The 16,783-nt window shown below is 45.2% G+C and overlaps 1 long non-coding RNA gene across 2 annotated transcripts in view; it reads left to right on the plus strand.

Moving 5' to 3' along the window:
• Nucleotides 1-11,848, plus strand: part of LOC147121486 (uncharacterized) — a 99,229-nt gene extending 87,381 nt beyond the window's left edge. The window contains exon 2 of one of the 2 annotated variants that reach the window (XR_015077559.1): nt 11,490-11,848. This is a non-coding gene — a long non-coding RNA (uncharacterized LOC147121486). The remainder of the gene's footprint in view (nt 1-11,489) is intronic. The other variant, XR_015077558.1, reaches the window with a different exon arrangement.
• The last annotated feature ends 4,935 nt before the right edge of the window (nt 11,849-16,783 follow it).

The raw sequence follows: 16,783 nt of genomic DNA on the forward strand, positions 1-16,783 counted from the left end.
CTTGCTGGAGGTTGAGTGAGGACTGGATCAGGTTCAGTTCTGAGGCCCTGCCAGTCAACAATCTTGTTGATATTCACTGTCTCAGTAAAGAATGACCACTTGGGCAAGCTACCAGAGGACCGCTGGCACCTGTGAAATTGGTGTCCACCATGAGTTGTCACCTTTAGCAAAGGAGAGGAACATAGGAGTAGGTGGGGGTGGGGCTGGGGTTCGGGTTTGGGAAGAAGCCTGATGTCCCCAGATATTACATTTTCAAACAATAAGTTGACTATAACAGTGATAATACTTAATTGTCTGTAAAGCACTTTGGGTCGTTGTGAGGTTGTCAAAGACGCTATATAAATGCAAGCTCTTTCTTTTTTCTCTCAGGGGTAAGTTTCCAATTTACCACTCCTAGTCGGGAGCTTCACCTGCTGTGGACGCATATCGGAAATTTTGGTGCATGCTCGGCAATGTTTTCCATCATAGTCAGAAGATCATTTGCAGCATACTGGAAGTTCCGACATGGGCTCTCGGCAGCCAAGGTCTCCCCTTCAGAAGAATGAAAGCCTGCGATGACCCTCATTATTCAGTTCTAGCTAACACCCCTGCAAAAGAACTAATTAATTTTGTCAATTTAAAATTGCACCTACCATCTTCAAAGTTTTCAGAGCCCTTTTCAAACTGGTTATCATTTGGTGTGATAGCTGAATGCCCACAATGACATTTTGTAATGTGTTCATGTTTTGTCTCAGGTCCTTTCTGTAAACTCCTTGTTTTCTAAAAGCTATGTCATTCTATTGTTCTGTATCTAGATCCTTCAGGGGAATTCAGTCTCCTCATCAAGGATTGAGGTTTTTGTATTTCCAGAGCCCCCATGGCTGTGAAGCTGCCTCCCCATCCTTCATTAGCAATCACTTGTCAAGTCACTCAATCACTTGGAAGGAGATTCATGTCAGTCACTTTAACACATTTAATGAAGGCACCAGTCAGTCTACAGATCTAGGACAGGGGGTATCGAGAAAGCAAATGAGAAGCAGCTCTGTCTGTGTATTTCACCTGTAAGATGATGAACATCAATGGGTGGCTTCACTACAACATGCAGCTTACGACAAAGGGTGGTTTAAAACAAGGTCCATAATTAGTTACTTTGCTCAGGTAAAACTTTATACTATTGGCACATTGGAATAGAGGGAAATTAATGTTTGCCAAATCTCAGTGTTTTTCAGTAATTTCAGGAACTAAACAAAACATTGTCACCATAATAATATGAATTAATGACTTGCAATATAACAGATGCAAACGCAGTCCTGTATGAACCAGCACATAAGGCATGGCTTGTGGATTTGTGGCAATGGAATGCTGCAGATAGCTATAAAAGGGATGGTGCTGGATACACATCTGAAAGTACTGCATGGAACAAATAGAAAAAGACTGCTGGAATATCTGCCGCTGATGATGGAATGAATATCCTGTGAGCCGTGTGGAATAGAAGGGACTCATGAATAGCATTAGGCAGCCTAGTTCATTGCAGTGCACTCTGAAGTTGGAACATAGATTAAGCAATGCCGGGCTGTTTGCACGGCCACAGATTGCTTTACTTTGCTGTGGAGAGAAATTAAATCCATGGCCTGCAAGTGGGAGATTAAGCAGCTAACTTCACAGCATCTCCAGCGCTCCAGCTCACTCTCAACAACTGCTAATGCCGTTACAAACTGACTGAGCAGCCACAACATTGTGTCGACATGCCTCTTAACGACACAAAAAAGTTATCCGTGGAAGTGGAAAAGGAAGTTAGCAAGTATTTTAAGCAAGCTCTCTAAGGGCTCAGTTAGTAAGTGCGCTGCCGAGTGTGGAATTGAGCTATACAAAGCCAGGTTTGATCCCTGCTTTGTGATGAGTTAGCTTCTCACCTGGGACCTACAACTGGTCTCAAAGTCCCTGTGTTCGGCAGGGTTCTTGCTTGTGATTGAAGCCCACAGACTGCTGTACAGAAAGGTGTGTGTGCATGGACACCGGATGAGGATAAGATCTGCCCTTCACCCCATGGTGAATTAGCCAGCCAACATTCACTACCGAGGCCTACACATGAGGAATGGCCACTTGAGTGGGGTATCACAGGGTGCCTGGCAGCCATAAAGCCATATCGCGAGACCAGCCTTCAGGAAGTGAGAGGAGAAAACAGGAGAGGAATAAGAAAACAGTTTAGCAACTGCGTAGGAAGATACCACATTCAAACTAATCATCAGTCTAATACCATTAAAGCTGAAGTTTTCAAAAGGCTTTCGATAAGGTCCCGCATAAGAGATTAGCGTGTAAAGTTAAGGCACATGGGATTGGGGGCAAGGTATTGACTTGGATAGAGAACTGGTTGGCAGACAGAAAGCAAAGAGTTGGAATAAACGGCTCTTTTTCTGAGTGGCAGGCAGTGACTAGTGGGGTACCGCAGGGATCGGTCCTTGGACCCCAGCTATTCACAATATAAATGATCTAGACAAGGGAACGAGATGTAATATCTCCAAGTTTGCAGACAACACAAAGCTGGGTGGGCATGTGTGCTGTGAGTAGGATGCCGCGAAACTTCAGGATGATTTGGACAGGTTGGGTGATTGGGCAGAAGCATGGCAAATGCAAGATACATAGATACATAGAAGATAGGAGCAGGAGTAGGCCATTCGGCCCTTCGTGCCTGCTCCGCCATTCGATGAGATCATGGCTGATCCTTTAATTCAGTATCCCGTCCCCGCCTTCTCTCCGTAACCCTTAACCCCTTTTGCCCGTAGAAATATATCTAATTCCCTCTTAAATATATTTAATGAGCTGGCGTACACTGCCCTCTGTGGCAATGAGTTCCACAGGTTCACCACTCTCTGAGTGAAGAAATTCCCCCTCATCTCTGTCCTAAATGGTTTAGCCCTTATCCTTAAATTATGTCCTCTAGTTCTGTTCTCACCCGCCAAGGGAAACATTCCTTCTGCATCCAGTCTGTCTAGACCTGTCAGAATTTTATACACTTCTATGAGGTCCCCTCTCAATCTTCTAAACTCCAGTGTGTACATCCCTAAACTACATAGTCTCTCCTCATAGGTCATTCCCGCCATTCCTGGTATCAGCCTGGTGAATCGCCGCTGCACCCCCTCCATGGCAAGAACATCCTTCCTCAGATGAGGCGACCAAAACTGTACACAGTACTCGAGGTGTGGTCTCACCAGTGCCCTGTACAGCTGCAGCAAGGTATCCCTGTTCCTGTATTCTAACCCTTTTGCTATGAAGGCCAGCATACCGTTTGCCTTCTTGACCGCCTGTTGCACCTGCATGCTCGCCTTCAGTGACTGGTGTACAAGAACACCCAGGTCTCTCTGTACTTCCCCCTCTCCCAATCTATTGCCATTTAAATAATAATTTGCCCTCCCGTTCCTGCACCCAAGGTGGATAACTTCGCACTTGTCCACATTATAGTGCATCTGCCATTTATCCGCCCAATCGCCCAGTCTGTCCAAATCGCTCTGGAGCTTCCTGGTCTCTTCCTCTGAGCCCACCCCCCCTCCTAGTTTAGTGTCGTCTGCAAATTTGGAAATGCTGCATCCGACTCCCTGATCCAGGTCATTAATGTAAATTGTGAACAGCTGGGGGCCCAGGACAGATCCCTGTGGTACCCCACTTGTTACTGCCTGCCATTCAGAAAATGAGCCGTTTATTCCAACTCTCTGTTTTCTATCTGACAGCCAGTTCCCTATCCACGCCAAAACTTTCCCCTTTATCCCATGAGCCTCAATTTTCCATGCTAATCTTTTATGTGGGACCTTATCGAAGGCCTTTTGGAAGTCCAGGTACACCACATCTACTGGCTCTCCCCCATCTATTCTACCAGTTACTCCCTCAAAAAATTCCAATAGATTAGTCAAGCACGATTTACCCTTTGTAAATCCATGTTGACTCTGTCCTATCCTGTCCCCATTTGCTAAGTGCTCCGCTATTTCATCCTTAATGATGGACTCCAGCATTTTGCCCACAACTGATGTAAGGCTTACAGGTCTGTAATTACCTGCTTTTTCCCTACCCCCCTTTTTGAATAGTGGGGTAACGTTAGCTACCCTCCAATCCATCGGCACTGTTCCCGAGTCTAATGAATTCTGAAAAATCATCCTTAGTGCATCCGCTATCTCTAGGGCCACCTCCTTCAGTACCCTAGGATGCATGTTATCAGGCCCTGGGGATTTGTCCACCTTCAATCCCTTTAGCTTCCTTAACACCATATCCTTAGAGATATTGATTTGCGTCAGTTCCTCCTTTGCCAATGTCCCTATTTTTCCCGATATCCCAGGGAGGTTTTTTGTGTCTTCCTTCGTAAAGACTGACCCAAAGTATGCATTTAGTTGATCTGCCATTTCCTTATTTCCCATTATATATTCCCCCGTATCTGACTGCAATGGACCAACTTTGGTTTTCACCAGTCTTTTCCTTTTGATATACTTATAAAAGCTTTTGGAGTTAGATTTTATATTTTCCGCCAGCTTGTTTTCGTAAGCTATTTTGCCCCTCTTGATTATGCCCTTTGCCCTCCTTTGCTCTATCTTAAACTGTTCCCAATCTTCCGCTCTGGCGCTTTTTTTGGCTATTTTATACGCCCTATCTTTGGATTTTATGCTGTCTCTAATTTCCCCTGTTATCCACGGTTGAGTCACCTTTTTAGATTTCCTTTTATGCCAGATTGGTATAAACAATTTTTGCAATTTTGTCATTCTATCTTTAAATGTTTGCCATTGTTTATCTACCTCCAGTCCTCCCAGGAACGTTGTCCAATCAGACCTACTCAGTTCCCGTCTCATGGCATCATAATTCCCCTTGTTTAAATTCAGGACCTTAGTCTCTGAGTCAATTTCTTCGCTCTCCATTTCGAGTGAGAAATCGATCATGTTATGATCGCTCTGACCCAAGGGTCCCCGTACAACAAGATTACTGATTAGTCCCTTCTCATTGCACAGTACCCAGTCCAATATAGCCTGTTCCCGAGTTGGTTCCTCGACATATTGATCCAGATAACCATCCCTCAAACACTCAAGGAATTCCTCCTCCTCATTATTTTTACTGATTAGGCTAGTCCAATCTATATGTAAGTTAAAGTCACCTATGATGACAGCTGTGCTCTTATTGCACGCTTCTCTAATTTCCCTCGTGATGCCCTCCCTAACCTCTATTTTACTATTTGGAGGCCTATATACCACTCCTATTAATGTTTTTCGCCCCTCGCTATTTCTTAGCTCCACCCATATAGATTCTGTATTAACTGAGTTAATATCCTTCCTTTCAATTGCATTTATCCCCTCTTTTACTAGCAATGCTACCCCTCCTCCCTTTCTTTTTTGTCGATCCTTCCTAAATACTGAATACCCCTGTATGTTAAGCTCCCAGCCCTGCTCACCCTGCAACCATGTTTCCGTAATCCCAATTAGGTCATAATTATTAACCTCTATTTCCACAGCTAATTCATCTACCTTGTTCCTGATGCTTCTCGCATTAAGGTATAAAACCCTCAGGCTTTTTTTATGCTCACATTTTTTATGAATTAGTTTGGCCCTTTGTTTTTTGTTCCTCACCCTTTTATCATTTATTTCTGTCTGCCTTTCACTTTCCTCTATTTCACTACATAGGTTTCTAGCCCCCTGCCATACTAGTTTAAATGCTCCCGAACTGCTTTATCAAAAATTACCCCGAGAACATCAGTTCCATCTCTGCACAGGTGTAGACCGTCCCTTTTGTATAGGTCACACCTACCACAAAACTGGTTCCAATGCCTCAAAAATTTAAAACCCTCCCTCTTACACCACTGCTCAAGCCACGTATTTAGCCTAACTATCCTGTTCTCTGTACTCTTACTAGCACGTGGCACTGGTAGTAATCCAGAGATTACTACCTTCGAGGTCCTACTTTTTAGCTTGGCTCCTAACTCCCGAAATTCTACTTGTAGGACCTCTTCCCTTTTTTTAGCTACGTCGTTGGTACCAACATGTATCACGACAACTGGCTGTTCCCCCTCCCCCTCCAGAATGTTCTGCACCCGCGCCGAGACATCCTTGACCCTTGCACCAGGGAGGCAACATACCATCCTGGAGTCTCGGTCGCGACCACAGAAACCCCTATCTATTCCCCTTACAATCGAATCCCCTATTACTATAGCCCTGCCACTCTATGTGGATAAATGCGAGGTTATCCACTTTGGTGTCAAAAACGGGAAGGCAGATTATTATCTGAATGGCAATAGATTGGGAGAAGGGGAAGTGCAACGAGACCTGGGTGTCCTTGTGCACCAGTCGCTGAAGGTAAGCATACAGGTGCAGCAGGCAGTTAAGAAGGCAAATGGTATGTTGGCCTTCGTAGCGAGAGGGTTTGAGTACAGGAACAAGGATGTCTTGCTGCAGTTGTACAGGGCCTTGGTGAGACCACATCTTGAGTATTGTGTGCAGTTTTGGTCGCCTTATCTGAGGAAGGATGTTCTTGCCGTGGAAGGAGTTCAGCGAAGATTCACCAGGCTGATACCTGGGATGGCAGGAATGGGTCGATTGGGTTTATACTCGCTGGAGTTTAGAAGAATGAGAGGGGATCTCATTGAAACTTATAAAATTCTGACAGGACTGGACAGACTAGATGCAGGAAGGATGTTCCCGATGGTCGGGGTAGTCCAGAACCAGGGGTCACAGTCTAAGGATAAGGGGTAAGCCATTTAGGACAGAGATGAGGAGGAATTTCTTCACCCATAGAGTGGTGAACCTGTGGAATTCTCTACCACAGAAGGCAATAGAGGCCAATTCATTGAATATATTCAAGAAGGAGTTGGATATATTTCTTAAGGCTAAAGGGATCAAGGGGGATGGGGAGAAAGCAGGGACAGGGTACTGAATTTGGATGATCAGCCATGATCACATTGAATGGCGGAGCAGGCTCGAGGGACCGATGGCCTACTCCTGCTCCTATCTTCTATGTTTCTATGTATCTGAGTTTTGAGTAGTAGATGTTTTTAAAATAAGCTGTAATAATAAATTATTGGGATTTTTGTTTTTCTTTTTACAATACCTTTTCGCCCATCTTTTAGGTTACCCTGACTGCACTATTCTTTGTTTGAGAGGTTTTTGGCCCAGGCTTCTGTCAGTGCTGCTCTGAAACTATAAAAGTGTATCATATAATCCGTCTTTCAGATGAGACGTTAAACCAAGGCCCTCTCAGGTGGACGTAAAAGTTCCTGTGGCACTATTTCGAAGAAGAGCAGGGGAGTTATCCCCGGTGTCCTGGCCAATATTTATCCCTCAATCAACATCACTAAAAAAACAGATTATCTGGTCATTATCACATTGCTGCCTGTGGGAGCTTGCTGTGTGCAAATTGGCTGCCACGTTTCCTACATGACAACAGTGACTACAATTCAAAAAGTACTTCATTGGCTGTCAAGCGCTTTGGGGTGTCTGGTGGTTGTGAAAGACATTGTAGAAATACATGTCTTTTATTTTCTAATCACCTCTCGCTATCTCTCCACGTGTCAGCATCGCACCTCCAATCAGTACTTCCCTTTGTCTGTGCCCTCACTATGTAATTAATTGTGGTCACCTAGTCACTGGACTGGGCTGCTTGTATGCCTGGTTTCTGTTTGAGGAGGGTGCCAATGCACTGATGCTTGGGATATGGATCCGCAGCTCTCCTGTGCTTTGCCAAGTGGTCCTACTTCATGTGCAAGTCAAACAGTGCTCTTTATACAATACCAACGAAGCTCAACATAAGCTCGAGGAACAGCACCTCATCTTACAATTAGGCACCTTACAGCCTTCTGGACTCAACATCGAATTCAACAATTTCAGACTATAACCTCGGCCCCTATATTTTTTTCCCTTTTTTCTCTCACATGGCAGCTGTTGATGATTCTGCCATTGCCATTTACACTTCATCTAGAGTCATCTTTTCTTTCTTAACTTGTCCCATTACCATCTCCTTTTGCCTTGCACCATCATCCCTTTTGTCTCTTAATCTCTCCTGCCTTCCATCCTATCACAGACCTTCCCTTTTGTTCTTTCCTCCCCTCCTCCCTGCCCCTGCCCCACACTTGCTTAAAAATTTGTTACTTCTCTAACCTTTTCCAGTTCTGACAAAAGGTAATTGACCTGAAACTTTAACTCTGTTTTTCTCTCCACGATGTTGCCTGACCTGCTGAGTGTTTCCAGCATTTTCTGTTGTTATTTCAGTGCTCTTTATAGATTGGTGTTAATGGGGTGCATGTGTATCTGGTCCCCCAGCATAGGTCTTCGCATCCATGGGCTATGGAGGGGAAAACAAAAAAAATTCATTTAGGTTGATTAGCCAGCTGGGAAGGCCCAGGTAAAAAGTAGACCTTTCTATTAGTTAAATTTAGCAAATCCAGCAGGTTTACAATTGGGATTGTATCCGACTATGTGTATCCCACACGTCAGGTAACAGTGACACAAAAACCCCATGAACACCAATATAAAAAGGCATAATGACTATTGGCAGACTGATACAGCATGGAGAGTAACATAGGTGGGCTCAATCCCATCCTTGCTCATTGACCACACATACATGGTCACTGAATGGCAATCTGGAGTAGGTGCCTTCAGTGATATTTATTTTTGCTTTCTCCTTCCTAGCACAGGGATGCCAAGGCTAATTGCAGTGCTCCCAGTGGAGTCCAGCAAACTCAGCACAAATCCAGGGTTGAACCGAGGACCCTTGTTGGTCTGTTTGGCCCAGTGGACTAAACGTTAAGAAGGGGAAATCTGAGAGTAAATAAAATGATTTCTATCATTGTAATATCCACAAACAAGAATAACTTCCCAGAAACAGATGAGTTTGTAAAGCCAATAAAAAGCTTTTCTTTTGCAGTATTTCCCAGAAAGCACTATGCAAATTCAGGAGCTAACATGGATTGAAGTTATACTGTAGCCAAATCCTAGCCAAACTGGACAGATCAGGAAACAAACCAAAATCATGATACTGCATTTTTGGAATCAGATTTCAGTTAAATTCAGAACAGTTTTGTTTACTAAAATATAACTGGGGCATTCTTTAATCTCTTCTATGAAGGATTTACCTTGTCTTTTGCTCCTTTACAATCTTGGTGGTGTCCTGTACTATGGGACCTGATTCTTCACCTACGTTCCTTAAAATTAATGGCCCAAAATTTCTGTGGCTGAAACATTCATAACCCACAGCTTATCTGCTGCTGAAACCCTCATCTATGCCTTTGTTACCTCTAGATTTGACTATTCCAACGCACTCCTGGCCGGCCTCCCATCTTCTATCGTCCTTGAACTTGAGGTCATCCAAAACTCTGCTGCCTGTGTCCTAACGCGTACCAAGTCCCATTCACCCATCACCCCTATCCTGACTGACCTACATTGGCTCCCGGTTAAGCAACAATTGATTTTAAAGTTCTAATCCTTGTTTTCAAATCCCTCCATGGCCTCGCCCCTCCCTATTTCTATAACCTTCTCCAAGCCCACAAACCTCCGAGATCTCTGCGCTCCTCCAATTTTGGCCTCTTGTGCATCCCCGATTTTAATTGCTCCACCATTGCCGGCCGTGCCTTCAGCTGCCAAGGCCCTAAGCTCTGGAATTCCCTTCCTAAACCTCTCAGCCTCTCTACCTCGCTTTCCTCCTTTAAGATGCTCCTTAAAACCTGCCTTTTTGACCAAGCTTTTGGTCATCTGCCCTAATATCTCCTTATGTGGCTCGGTGTCAAATTTTGTCTGATAGAGCTCCTGTGAAGCGCCTTGGGACGTTTTACTACTATATATATACAAGTTGTTGTTGTTGTTTATACCAGGGTGGGAAGACCATGGATGGATCTTCTACCCACCCACCCCAGTGTCAAGGGGCCGTGTCAGGGGAGTTCCTGGGCTATCCTGGGAAATTCTTACCTTTATGCCATTGAAAGGTCACAGTGGAACCCATGCCAGTTGAGACCTGGCATGAGTCACTTTGAAACCTTCTAAAGGCCTCAAACCCTCACTAGCATAAAGTAATTGATCCTGGAGGGTACTGATTACTTTCTCTAGTCAGCGTGACACCAGTGGGAGTATAAGGCCGGAGTGTTCTTTACCTTGGCGGGTCTGGTGCGGCCGTGTCCGTGGCGGGTCGAGACCCCACTGCTGGCTCCATCCCGCTGTAGAAAATGAACTTACCTTAATGGGGCCTATTAAGCCCGCCCAGCGCGTTACCCGGCCCAATGTGATGGAGTGTGTCTGGTGACATCATTCATGACGCGTTTTCAGCCGGGATCCTTAAAGGGGCCATGGCCACATTAAATTTTAAGTTTAATCTAACATAATGGGTGTTGAATCTTTACTGTACAACAATAAATAAGTTATATATGAGTGGCAAAGGAATATTTAAATAATATTATCATTAAGTAATATGAAGCCATCTACAAATACGATTAAGAACATAATTTAAAAAGTACATTAATTGGGAAATTATTGGTGCTTTAGTCACAAACCTATAGACTTTTACTCAGGCAGGTCAAGGGACGGACAGCCAAACTGCTCCCAGAAGGCAGATTGGCATTTAAAATATGTTAATGAGGATGAAAGCCTCGGATTTAACCTGCTTTGAAAGTTTACCTATGGTGGGCCGGGTTTTCCGGGCCTCAGGAAACCTGGCAGCTGCAGCAAAGCAAGGACAGACTCGGAGAGCACTCCTTGTGGGCCAGGAGGAGCAGGAGTGCTTCCTCCCAGCCCCCCAAGCTCCCCCACCATCAGGACCCCCCCATACAACCCTTCCCCCGGGATCAGACTGCCCGGGATTAGATCCCATCTTCCCCTTTTTGGGCCAGGAATTGGACCCCCCCCCCCCAGCCTCTTCGCCAGTGTTCCCCACCCGACTGGAAGCCAAGCCTGTCAATCAGGCTGACTTCACAGAATCACAGAAACCCCACAGTGCAGATAGAGGCCATTTCAGCCCATCGAGCCTGCACCGACACATATCCCACCCGATCCCCGTAACCCCACGTATTTAATCCCCCTAACAGGGAAACTGTCAGTAATGAAAGACACTCGCTGTGAAGTTAAATCTCCACAGCATGTGGGGAAACCCAGATTTCAGGGTTTCCCGCGAGCTACCGCCCCCACCCACACCCTGCCCACCCCCTCGCCACTGCTCCCAGCACGTCAAAATGTTAAAATTCCCCCCATGCCTCTATTTATGAAGCCCAGGAACCCATATGCTTTTTTAACAGCCCTCTCAGCTTGTCCTGCCACCTTCAAAGATCTGTGTATGAGAACCCCCATGTTTCCCTGTTCCTGTACCCCTTTTAAAATTGTACCCTTTAGCTTATATTGTGTCTCCTCATTCTTTCCTCCAAAATGCATCAAAATATATTATAAACTGCAAAATTTCATAAGCAGCAAATGAATGACCTGTTTTTGAATGAGTCTGCTTTTGGTGGTGTTGGTTGATGCTTTGATGTTATCTGGTGTAAAGCATTCTAATTTTGTTGAGATTTGCTTAAGTTTAGGTTTATCTAATTTGTTGATGTTTAAATATCGTGGCTGTGATAACGGAGCGTGATGAAGACTGTGGAAGAATTCTCCAATCAACACCAGTGAAAACGTCAACAACAATGACAGTACATAAGAGACCCATCAGACTCAACGTCCTCCAAATATGATCAAAATGCCGCTCGTGTCAATGATTCCCAGTACATTTTGGTGATTGAGTGAACTGTCCCCTTCAGGCCTTGGAAATACCTTGACAAACAATCAGTACAAGATACATTAATGTAATGTGATGTCATTTAAGTCCTTTGAATGTAAAGATTTTAAATGCCTAAAGAGCGTTTTGCTTGATTAAATGTATCTCTTTAATTGAACTACAATTCATTTACTTCTTTGTCTAATTTAAAGTTCACAAGGCTACTCAGCATTTTTTATTTTGGTGAACTTTTGTTCTCATCAAAGTGAAGAAACTCTGCTCTGAGAAACGGAATACTTCCCCGCTTTGGACACCCAAGCCAGGCATTTCCCCAGGCCTTCTCCCACCCTGCGTGCTGTAACTTTGGCAGCAACCTTGTTTCTACACATAAAAGGGCTTTCCACTGAACTTACGCCGAAGTTACGCTGCTGGAGCAGGAGGAGCCTGCGGAAATTCCCAGCACCAGAGTCAGCATTAACAATAATAACCCTCTTGCGCCTTTAATTCAGTGCAACAACACCGAAGCGCTTCAGAAAGGCGGTGGATTGATCTGCAGGACTTTGGAAAGTGAGGAAGTGACCTTAGCTGAATTTTACCATCCTCTTGTACATTAGTACCAGTGCCAATGTATCATGCCAAGGAATCTACATGAAACAACACTTCCCACCTCCATGTTAACAAGTGTATTCCAATTTACATGGATTTCTGGCTGGCTTTTAGCTTCACCCACCCTAATTGCATCTCAGATTGGGCACAAGATAGCCAAACGGTCTCAGCATCTCTGGGCTCGTGAGAGAATAGACCAACTTTCCTGCTCCTGATCACTATCCAGTGACTCCTAAAGTGTGTGTGAGCGGGTGAGTGACCTGTCCCATGAAGACAGTATTAGGCGCAGCTTTGAGTGTGATTTCGAGCTAGCTCGCTGGCTTTGCATATTGTCACAGACATGTAATTTCTCTGAGCTCAAAGCATCCATGATTCGTGACCAGATTGTGTTTGGTATTCATGATAAAAAAGTCAGGGAACGTCTGTTGAGAGAAACCGAACTAACATTGGAAAATGCTGTGACAATATGCAAAGCCAGCGAGCTAGCTCGAAATCACGCGAAGACTTTCAGTGAAATCAATAATGATGCGAATGTAATGAGTGATAATGCTGCTGTCGGTGCTGTGTCCTACAAGGGGAAGAAACGTGGGCAGAACAGAAATGAAAAGCAATCGGAGGATGAAATTTTTAATTGTAAATGCTGTGGTTACAAACACCAGTTAAGACAATGCCCAGCGTTTGGAAAAATGTGCACAAAGTGTAATGGAAAGAATCACTTTGCCAAACAACGCTTTTCAAAAGTAAAAACGATGAAAGGGCAACGAGTTAATGTGATTGAGGACACTGATTTAAGTGAGACATTTTTTGTAGGAATGGTGCCATGTGACGATATCAAAAAAGATACAGAAAATGTGCAGCCCTCAGAAATAGACAATGCTGAACATAAAGTTAATGCAGTAAAAGAGGACAAATGGATGATCCCACTGCAGATAAATGGAGCATTAGTTACATTGAAACTGGACACTGGGGCAAAAGCAAACTTAATCAGTATGAGTGACATTAACAATATGAAAGAAAAGCCCAAAATACAGAAAAAGTCAGTACTACTGAAGAACTATAATGGACAGAAAATAGATAGCTTAGGTGTATGCAGACTTAAAGTGACAGTCAAAGACAAAGTGCATCATCTCATGTTTTCTGTTGTGGCTGAAAGGCTTGATTCACTACTGGGTGACAAAGCTTGTGAGGACTTAGAACTGGTCAAAAGAGTTTACCGTATAAACTGTGCCATAAGCAGACCAGATGACTCAGGTGATGAAGCAGAGAGCCCATCAAGGATGAAAAGGCCAAAGGGTATCCATGTCTTCAAAAAGCCTAGTTTCTCCAAGAAGAAAGAAAAAGACTTTAAGGTCAAAGAGAAGCCAAAGGAAGAAAGCACAAAGAGGAAAAACACAAGGAGAAAAAGTCCAAAGATATAACCACAGCAGATGTTGTTAAGCAGTGGAAAGGGAAAAAGAAAAAGAAGAAGCCTGCACCAGAGCAGGAAGCAGTTCCGGTGGATACTCCTTCTTTCCTCAGGCCAATCTTTGGTGTTCCATTAGCCGAGGCTACTGAGAGGACTATGCTGTATGATGGGATCCAGCTGCCAGCAGTTTTTCGAGAGTGCATTGACTACATTGAAAGTTATGGCATGAAGAGTGAAGGAAACACTGAAACCCCACTCCTGGTACCATGTTATGTTCATTAATAACTAGACATTCTTATTATGAACACAGCTAGCTTCTAGCTAGTCATTTATTCAGTACACATTCTCTAGGTACAGTATCTGTGGAGATGCTGCATGTGTGCTCCTGTGTGCAGGCTGCCATCTTGACTGTTGCCTTGTGGGTAGCCTAGCCTCATGGGTAATGTAGTCTTAATGTATGTATAGCTGGGTAGTGTAGTTTTATACATGCAGCTATATACAGCTCTACTGCTCCACCTAGTGTCCACCACAGAATGACATGTTATTGATCACTACAACTATCCAGTGACTCCTAAAGTGTATGTGAGCGGGTGAGTGACCTGTCCCATGAAGACAGTATTAGGCGCAGCTTTGAGCCCTATCACTCTTTCAGCTAAATAGCCTTTGAACACTCACTATCTGGACTTAACCCATGAAGAAGTCAGTGTCAGTGACAGTATATCACCAGCAGGAGCAAAAGGAAGAACATTTTTTAAATGCTGACACATTCCGTGCACCACATTAACACTGTCCCCTCTTCTTTGCACAGAGCTGGAAACATCACATCCATCACTAGTGTGGGGCGGGGGGGCATACAGCACATTGTGTGTATGCTGCACAATTACAATTGATTGATGAAATATGCAGTCAATGGTGGGGAGGGGTGGGGAGCATACCGCACATTGTGTGTATGCTGCACAATTACAATTGATTGATGAAATATGCAGTCAATGGCGGGGAGGGGTGGGGAGCATACCGCACATTGTGTGTATGCTGCACAATTACAATTGATTGATGAAATATGCAGTCAATGAAATTCGGTCGTACCATAAGGTCAGTAGGTCCCAACCTATGATGTAATATATGGTGTCCAAAGCCCAATTTGCACAGCACCTGGAGTGAATATGCCACAGCTCACACAAGGTTCGAGGGCTGAGAAAGATTAGAGCTGCCCCATTTAGTTTCCATTCTCGCAGCAGGACAGCTCCGATGATTGATGACTGCCTATACATGGCAATTTTAATAGTTAAATATGCTGATGTAAACAAGGTAATGTCAGAAACATATGCTGTACCTGGTGGGCATCAGTGTTGCTCAGCAACCTAGGCTGTACTGGAGCCTCTTTGGGAAACAATATACACTCCCCCAGTTCAAGAGTCTGATGGTTGTGAAACCTCTCTCTGGGACAGCAAGGTTATTTTGTGCTTGTGTAACAAGAGAACATTTTCAGACACTGTTTCCATGAAACATTTTACTTTGTATAGTCTTTAGAGAACAGAGGGAAGGACAGGGGAGTGCAAACAATGAAAATAAATCAACCAACTCTAACTATTAGATGAAGCACTGACGTTGGCCCTCACATTTGTACTTCCTGCTCCCTCTGCCGACAATGGAGCTTAAGGCACACAAACTAAACTCCACCTATCGGAGGCAAAATGCAGTTCTCCCTCCTTCTCAAATCCTTTGTAGGAATCGTCAGATCCCTAGCTGAAATACTGAGGTCGAGTCAGTCCGATAATTAAATGAAGTTTAATGTAAACTAAAGAACAAACAATGGAATGCAGGAGAAACAATCAACAGGTCTTTTCTTAAGGTTGGCTTCAAGAGGTCTAACCTGGGAACCTCCCAGCCTGACGTCATGACGTCATCACGTTTCCCGCCGTTCGGGACGTCACATGACCAACGTGATGACGTCATCGCGCTGGTTCTGGAACTTACCGAGAACGGGTTATTTACAAACAGTAAACAAACATAGGTGCTGTAGCACTCTGTTAAAGGCAGTTATATAGTCATACAGGACTCCCTTGGTGGCTTTGCCACATGTGCCCCCCGCAGAAGTGTCTTTAACCACAAAAGTCAATCGCAGAGGAGGTCGGACAAGCCTGTTCGAACGACTCCGATATTCCTGGAGAGGAATGGGCTGGGCGGACGATGAGCTGGCCTGCGGAACAGTCCGGTCAGGTGTGGCGGCAGCGGGCGGCCACCCACGACGCGGTGGCTGCGCTGCCTCGACCAGTCGCTCAAGGTCCAGGTGTGCGGCCTTGAGGCGGTCCACGGAAATGTGGTCAGGCTTGCCCCCGACGTCCACTAAAAAACTCTTGGCACCCGCCTGCAGTACCTGGAAAGGGCCTGTATATGGAGATGTGAGAGGACTATGGTGGGCGTCATGCCTGACAAAAACGAATTTAGCCTGCATAAGCTCCGGCGGAACGTGTGACGCGGGCAAACCGTGATGTGACGTCGGAATTGACCTAAAAGATTGAGCTGCATCCCGGTGGGCCTCCAGTTGTTCGGCTGCCGACCAAAGTCGCGTTGGTGACTGAAGAAACTCGCCTGGCACCCGGAGTGGCTGTCCATAAACCAGCTCGGCGGCCGATGCCTGCAGGTCCTCTTTGGGCACTGTGCGTAACCCGAGCATCACCCAAGGCAGCCTGTCTATCCATGCGGCCCCCTGGAGGCTGGCCCGCAGCGACGCCTTCAAGGACCGATGAAAGCGCTCACACAGTCCATTTGCCTGCAGATGGTAAGCCGTGGTCCGATGGAGCTTGGTGCCCAAACCCAAGGCTACGGCGTTCCACAGTGCAGACGAGAATTGCGGCCCACGGTCCGACGAAATATCAGACGGAACGCCGAAACGTGCAACCCAGGAGGAAAGAAAAGCCCGGGCGACATCCGCGGAGGTGGTGGACGTCAAAGGAATGGCCTCCGGCCACCTGGTGGTACGGTCGACAATAGTCAAGAGATGTGTGAAACCCTGTGATGGCGGTAGTGGGCCAACGAGGTCGACATGGAGGTGATCGAAACGCCGCTCCGGTACTTCGAAAACAGCTACGGGAGCTTTGA

The sequence above is a fragment of the Somniosus microcephalus genome, chromosome 3 (assembly GCF_052327205.1).
Source record: "Somniosus microcephalus isolate GS21.2 chromosome 3, FLI_Smic_1.0, whole genome shotgun sequence".
NCBI classification, from domain to species: Eukaryota; Metazoa; Chordata; class Chondrichthyes; order Squaliformes; family Somniosidae; genus Somniosus; species Somniosus microcephalus.